This window comes from Myotis brandtii, unplaced genomic scaffold, assembly GCF_000412655.1.
Source record: "Myotis brandtii unplaced genomic scaffold, ASM41265v1 scaffold504, whole genome shotgun sequence".
NCBI lineage: Eukaryota > Metazoa > Chordata > Mammalia > Chiroptera > Vespertilionidae > Myotis > Myotis brandtii.
The window spans coordinates 732386-739073 of NW_005369217.1; positions in this window are offsets into that span (position 1 = coordinate 732386).

Consider the following 6688-nt stretch of genomic DNA (forward strand, 5'->3'; position numbering starts at 1 on the left):
GACCTGGGTTTGGGCCTCAGCTCCTTGTTTACCAGCTGGATGACCTTGAACATTTTCCTAACAGGAATGCTTATACCCTGCTTGCCGTGAAGTTTACAGAGAAACTGAACAGAGGTCAACTCCCTTCCCATCGCCTTAGGAAGTTTAGCGTGACCACGGGAATGCCCAGTCTGGGTTACAGAAGCCAGCCTGCAGGCTGTCCTCACTGACGTCAGCAGGGGCTGCAGGGCAGTGGCAGCCAGAGTGAAAAGGGGAGATGGGCTTAGCTCCGAGAAGGAAAACCAAAATAACTCATTTGTGAGAACTGCAAAATAGCTTGTTTATTTGCTTTGCACCAGAGCAAATAAAGAAATGGCTGCGCAGAACTGGAAAGAAGAGAAGTGTGTTTATCACACGTTCCTGGGCAAACCTCATTTGCATTCCTAGAGAGTGTTGATGCAGTGTTCTGAGAAATGAAGTTGTGCCCTGGCTGGTGTTACTCAGTGGTTAGGGTGTCGGCCCACGGACCAAAAGGTTGCATGTTCCATCCCTGGCCCAGGTTGAGAGGCAACCAATCGATGTCTCTCTCTCTCTTTCTCTCTCTCTCTCCCTCTCTCCCTCCCTCCTTCCCTTCCCCTTCCTCTAAAAATCAATGGAAATAATATCCTTGGGTGAGGATCAACTAAAATATATAAACAGGAAGAAGACATGAAGTTGTTTGGTAGGCCGGCTTATCTCAACACAAATCACTTGGGTTTTGTCTCGTGTGGTGGTCAAGAGCTGCTATTTGGTGAGCTTGACTACATGCCTGAGACTGGGCTAAGTCTTTTACAAATGGTGGCAGACACGACAGGTTGCCTCACTCAGTACCCAGCCACCTTCTGTCTCCCCTGCCTTCCTTTTTCATAGAGCCTGGGAACCTGAAACTCTGCAGATGGCCATGTAACATAGTTCTGGCCAATAATATGTAAGTGGAAATTTCTTGGAGAGAAAATACTTTATCTTCTTCCCACTCCTCCTTTATTCTTGCCTGTAATATGGATGTGATGCCCGAGGGTGCAGCAGCCTTCTTGCAACCATGAGGCTGAAAGTCACCAGGCTAAGAGTCTACTCCCTGAAAACATAATGTCTTTCATTAGAAACACAATCAATATTGTAGAACACGCCATTATTGGTACCATTAGGAAAGATACAATTAATGCTGCTCATTAAACTACAGCCTGTTTGAAAAGCACAGCCAGATTCCCAAGACATTAAAATGTGGAGGAAAAAAACACACACAAAACAACATGGGTCTTAGAATCAATGAGAATTGAACAAGTATCTGGAACTTGGACTATCTATCTCTAGACTTAAGTAAAAACAACAGACTCCTTTTAGGCATGGTTGTTGGGCTTTTGTTACTGATGGGGAACATGTTTCTAATGTTGGTTCCTCACAATCACCTCCTGAGAAGGGTATTACTACCTCGAGTTTATTAATAAGGAAATGAGGCAGAGAAGGGAGATGGACTATAACGCATAGAATCACACACATTGGAAATGAGAGCTGAGCCCACTTAGGGTCTCCGAGCCCGCTATACTTGACCCTGTACCCCACCTGCGCCGTTGCTCTTCCTGCCTTGCACGTGGCCTTCGTGGCTCAGCTAAGAGGGCCGGTCAGCAGCTCCGCAACTACACCCTCACCCCTGCTCCCGAGGACACTGCCCGTAGCCTCGTAGCTCTCCAGCACACGAAATTCGATCCTGGGAGCTGGGTGCCAGGACCACAGAATTTAGCAATCACTCGGCACAAGGTTTCTTAGTCATTTAGGCAGTTCGTTTTCTGTCCTGTTGCTTGCACTCCTTCCTCATCCCTTATTGAATAAAAGCCTAGGATGAGAGAAAGCTCAGTGTGTCTCTGGAAGAATTCCATATTCATACTCTCCCTGGCTTGCTGCTGATTTCCTGTTAGCCTACAGGCTTCTAGTCTGCGGGCCCAGGAGGCCTCATGTGAAAGAAGTTTGCAGAAGAGGAATTCCTGGCCAAGAGCCTCTTGCAAATCAGTCGGTCAGCTTTCCTTGGCCATGAACCTGGCCTTGAGGACAACCTCCTGGAGACCGACGGAAGGGGAAGGGAAGGGGAGGCTGAGCACTGGGCCGAAGGTCACAGCCCAGGCAGTGGCTTGCAGCTTAAGGAAGTGTTCCCTCCAAACGCTGATGTTTTCTAAAGCGGGAGGAGAAGCAGTTGTTGAAGGATGTTAGTTTAAGTAAAAGAATGTGCTTTTCCAGATCGCTGCTATCTGATTGGTAGAAGTTGAGAACACAGGGGCAAATTAAATGGGATATCAACTGAACTAATACATTAGGACATTTTTTTTTTTTAGTGTGTTGTTTATGGAATCACTGGAAATGCTTAAGGAGCACATTAAGAAGAGGACTGCTCCTTTGGGAGCAATTCCTGTGAAAAGGGCCCCACGCAAAAGCCAGGGTGGGGGGTGCAGCAGCCCCGGGCTGGAGCAGGAGGGGAGGCGGCTTTGCTCCTTGTGTGGCCCTGCTAGCGTTTCCCTCAGGGCAGGGGGAGAGCTAGGGGTGGGGCAGGCGGGGCTTGGTGCCATCTCCTCTGGCTTCCAGCAGAGGCAGGAGTGGAGAAGTGGGAAAATCCTGTGGGGTTTTTTCTTCTGACATGAGGGAAAAACACTCAAAGGATCCTTTTCTGAAAAAACCCATTGAGAGCTGCTGCTCCGCCCCCACTCCCACCCCAAGATCCACACAGCCCAGGCTGTGGGCTGGAAAACTGACCTTTCCAGCCCTGGTTTATTCATAACCACACCTTCAGTCCAGCTCCAGCGTGGCCTGGCACCCCACACCACACTCTTCCCATAAGAGATGTTATTAAAGGCCTGCGTACCTCACAGGAAGCCTTAGATTGCAAGCATATGTCCAAACTGCTGACTTTGTGTAAATGGATCGAGTCACCGAGTCTGAGTTGGAGGGGCCGATGTTTGCACGGGGAGTGGTGAGGACTTGCCATTTGAATGTGCGCCAGGCTGAGTGGGGCTTCTGGCTTCAGATGGAGTCAGGCTGAGAGAGGTTTCGTTTGTAAATCAGCCATATGGTAATTCTTCTCCTCTCTTCTTTCTGCAAGTGAAGCATCAGCACACATTTATCCTGACCCCATGTGGGGCTCATTGGCTTTTTCCTCTCATTCATCCGCTGTGCCGATGATTCTCTCCCATCATTGATGTTTCTCTTTCTCCCTCTCCCTTCCACTCTGAAATCAATAAAAGTATATATATTTTTTAAAAATTAAACTTCTGCTTCACAAAAGATCCTGTTAAGAGGATGAGAAAACAACCCACAAACAGGGAGAAAATTGTTCCCAATCTTCTCTCTCTGTTTCCAATCTCCACCACACTTGCTATGGGCTTCCTGGACCAACAGATCTATTGACTGCATGCTGGTGCAATTTTTAAAGATTAAATGTTTTATTTTGAGCTAATTGTGAATTCACACACATGCAGTTATAAGAAACAATGCAGAGAGATTTCATGTATCTTTTCCCCAGTTTCCTCCAATGGTAACATCTTACAAAAGTATAGTGCAGTATCATAGCCAGAATATTGACATTGAGACATTCAAGATATAAGACTTATCCATCAATGTTGCCCTTTTATAGCCACACCCACACGCCTCCCTCCTATCATTCCCCTCCTTTACCCCTGGCAAACACTAATCTCTTATTTGTTTCTATAATTTTGTCATTTAAAGAAAGCTATATAAACGGAATCATATAGTATGTAACCTATTGCTGTTAGATTTTAGAATTTCACTCAGCATAATTCTCTGGAGATTCATCCAAGTTGTGGCATATATCAATCATTCTTTTTTATTGTTGAGTAGTATGCCTGGTATGGATGTATCACAGATTGTTCATCCATTCACTCATTGAAGGATATCTCGTTTGCTTCTAGTTTTGGGCTATTGTGAATAAAGCTGTCATGAACAGTGATGTGCAGGTTTTTATGTGAATTAAGTTTTCATTTCTCTGGGATAAATGCCATTCCTTTGGGTCATATGGCAGCTGCATAGTTAGCTTTTTAAAAAACTGCCAAACTGCCTTTCAGAGTGACTTACCATTTTGCATGACCGATGGCAATGTATGAGAGATCCTTTCTCTACATCCTCACCTGCATTGATGTTGCCACTACTTTCTATTATCGTCATTCTGATGAGTGTGTATGATGTCGTAACATGATTTATATTTGCACTTTCCTAATTGCTGGTGATGTTAAATGTCTTTTCATGTGCTTATTTGCCATCTGTATATCCTCTGTTGAAATGTTTGTTTGTATCTTTAGCCTATTTTCCAATAGGATAATTTGTGTTTTGTTATTTAGTTTTAAGAGTTCTTATATACTTAGATACTAGTTCTTTGTCAGATATGTGGTTTGCAATTTTCTCCATGTTTGTGAGTTATTTTCTCATCATCTTAGCAGGGACTTTTGTGAAGCAGAAATTTAAATTTTTTAAAAATATATTTTTATTGATTTCAGAGAGGAAAGGAGAGGAAGAGAGATAGAAACATCAATGATGAGAGAGACTCATTGATAAGCTGTCTTTTGCACACCCCCTACTGGGGATGGAGCCTGCAATCCGGGCATGTGCCCTGACTGGGAATCAAACTGTGACCTGGTTCATAGGTTCATGCTCAACCACTGAGCCATGCTGGTAGGGCAGAAGTTTAAATTTTGATGAAGTCTAATTTATTAACTTTTCCTTTATGAATTATGCTTTTGGTGTCAATTCGAAGAAGTCTTTACTTAACTTTACCCCCAAAGATTTTCTCCTATGCTTTTTTTCTAAAAGATTTATAGTTTAATATTCATTGAAGGCTGTAATACATTTTTTCTTTTGAATTTTTGGTGTTTATATTTTTATTTTTGTGTGTGCTTTTGTATTGATTTATTTATTTTTACAATACACAAAATAAATCTATTATCAGATTGTAGATACAACATAATTATCCATTTATATGCAATAAACATTAATATTTCAAGCAAAACAATTTTAAATTAATAATACATTTTGAATTAATTTTTGTATGCTGTGTAGGACTTAGAGCAAGATACCTTTTTTTTTGCCTGTAAATGTCCAATTGCTCCAGCACCATTTGTTAAAAAGGCTGTCTTTCCTCCACTGAATTACTGTTGCACATTTGTCAAGAATCCCTTGGGCATATTTGTGCAGGTCTTTTTCTGGGTTCTCTATTCTGCTCCAGTGCTCTCTGTGTCTATCCCTCTACCAATACCATCCAGTCTTGATCACTGTAGCTATATATTATGATACAACATCTTGAAATTGAGTAGGCTGGTTGTTCTTAATTTACGTTTCTATTTCAAATACTGTTTTAGCTATTTTAGATCTTTTGCCTTTCCAAATAAATTTTAAAGTAATTTTGTCTATAGTTCTAAAAGATCTTGCTGGAATTTTGGTAGGAATTGTGTTAAACCTGTATAAAAATTTGAAGGACAATTGACACATTTATTATGTTGAGTCTTCCAAACTATGAACACAGTATTTAGATCTTTGATTTTTTTTCAACAGTGTTTTGTAGCTTTCAGCATAAAAGTCCTGTACATGTTTTACTATATTTAAACCAAAATATTTCATCCTTTTAAAGCTACTGTAAACGGTAATACATTTTAAATTTTGGTGTATATGTCTTCATTACCAGTATATAGAAATAGAATTGATTTGTGTGTGTGTTTATTGTGTATCTTGCAATATTGCCCAACACAGTTTGAGTGTTTTGGTTTTGTTTGTCTTTTTGTAGATTTTTTGAAATTTTCTACCTAGAAAATCATGTCATATGCAATATGGAGAGTTTTCTTCTTTCCAATCTGTATGCCATCCATCCCCCCTCCCCTTAAAAATTGTTAAAAACACACACCATAAAGTTGACTATCCACACCAGTGTACATTTCCGTGGTGTTGAGTACATTCACACTTGTGCAGCCATCATCACCATCCATCCCATAACTATTTTAATCCTGCAAAACCGAAACTCTATACCTATTAACACCCCATTCTTTCCTCTCCCTAGACCAGTGATGGCGAACCTATGACCCGCGTGTCAGAGGTGACACGCGAACTCATTTTTTTGGTTGATTTTTCTTTGTTAAATGGCATTTAAATATATAAAATAAATATCAAAAATATAAATCTTTGTTTTACTATGGTTGCAAATATCAAAAAATTTCTATATGTGACACGGCACCAGAGTTAAGTTAGGTTTTTTCAAAATGCTGACACGCCGAGCTCGAAAGGTTTGCCATCACTGCCCTAGACCCTAGTAACCACCATTATACTTTCTGTCCTTATAATTTTGACTACTCTAAGCACCTCATATAAGCAGAATCATACAGTATTTGTTCTTTCGTGCCTGGCTTATTTTACTTAGCATAATATCCTCAAGATTCATCTATGTTATAGCATATTACAGAATTTTCTTCCTTTTTAAAGGTGAATAATATTCCATTATATGTATATACCACATGTTGCTTATCTATTCTTCTAGTTGATGGAAACTTGGGTTGCTTCCACATTTTAGCTACTGTGAATAATGAATGGATATACAAAAATCTCTTAGGAATCTGCTTTTAATTATTTTATTTATTTATTTATGTATGTATGTATGTATGTATGTATGTATTTATTTATTTTTATTGTT